At 40.0% G+C, this 1,304-nt stretch overlaps 1 non-coding gene across 1 annotated transcript; it reads left to right on the top strand.

The window, feature by feature from the left end:
* The first annotated feature begins 477 nt into the window (after positions 1-477).
* LOC121208830 (small nucleolar RNA R71) lies at positions 478-584 on the top strand. Its single transcript, XR_005903954.1, has one exon. It is a non-coding gene; the product is annotated as a small nucleolar RNA R71 (small nucleolar RNA).
* Positions 585-1,304: the final 720 nt, after the last annotated feature.

Below are 1,304 nucleotides of genomic sequence, written 5' to 3' on the forward strand. Positions count from 1 at the left end.
GAAAGATTGGGGTGATTTCGCCACGATGGGTTGTAAAAGTTGGATTGCAGCCCTTGCCTTCATCAGTTCTGGTTCTGATTACCTATGTAGTACATGGATTCTAGGTTTGACGGACATTCTTCAAACACATGTCCTTCCCTACAATAGACACAGGCTATATTCTCATATTGGTTAGGTGGTTGAGCTGCAAAACTGTTAGACCCATTAGTGGTAAGATTCTTTAACATTGAAGATATCGAAGATACCTGAGATGCAAGTGAAGTGAAAGCATCTACTTCATGAATTCCAGCAACTCGTCTTCCTAACGTTGCTCGATTGGTTGGCCACTGATAATTGTTACTAGCGATCCTCTCAATGATTTCATAAGCCTCGTTGTAAGACTTAGATAAGATATCACTGTTAGTAGAAGCATCTACTACCATCCTTGTGTGAGCGTTGAGACCATTGTAAAATGTCTCGAGTTCGATGCAATGTGGAATTCTGTGATGAGGACGTTTTCGTAATAACTCTTTGAATCTTTCCCATGCCTCATACAAGGACTCATCATCCATTTTTCGGAAAGCGGTAATCTCATTTCTCAGCTTAGCAATCTTACTAGGAGGGAAATACTTCACAAGAAATCTCTCTGCTAACTCTTGCCATGTAGAAATCGAGTTTGGTGGCAGTGAGTTTAACCAGGCTCGAGCTCTATCCCTCAGCATGTACGGGAATAGTTTTAACTGTAATGCATCTTTGGGTACTCCGGTTAGCTTGAAAGAGTCGCTCACCTCCATAAACAGTCTTAAATGAAGATGACGATCTTCAGTAGGCATTCCACTGAACTGACCCACTGTCTGAAGCATCTGGAACATGACTCGCTTCAGCTCGAATTGTTGTGCCTCGATCTCGGGTCTTTTAATACCTGGATTAAGGTCATTAAAAATTGGCATGGCATATTGTCGTAAAGCTGTAATGCCCCCACGCCCGAGACCATCGCCGGAGTCGAGCTTGAGGGGTTACCGAACAATATTTATCAAATTAAGAACTTCAAATCATTTATTTCTACATTCACAGCTTTCTAACTACCCGTGTCACAGTTACAAGAAAAATCATATCTTGAGTTACGAAACTCGAAATCTAGATCCGTAAATTTTCCCTAAATATAGACTCATATATATATTTACTAATTTTTTTCTATAATTTTTGGTTGGGCCAATTAGTACAGTTTATTAGTTAAAGTCTCCCCTGTTTCAGGGTTCGACTGCTCTGACCTCTATGTATTACGAATCAGATATTTCTCTATACAGAAATTAAATGACTATGAG

The sequence above is a fragment of the Gossypium hirsutum genome, chromosome A10 (assembly GCF_007990345.1).
Source record: "Gossypium hirsutum isolate 1008001.06 chromosome A10, Gossypium_hirsutum_v2.1, whole genome shotgun sequence".
NCBI classification, from domain to species: Eukaryota; Viridiplantae; Streptophyta; class Magnoliopsida; order Malvales; family Malvaceae; genus Gossypium; species Gossypium hirsutum.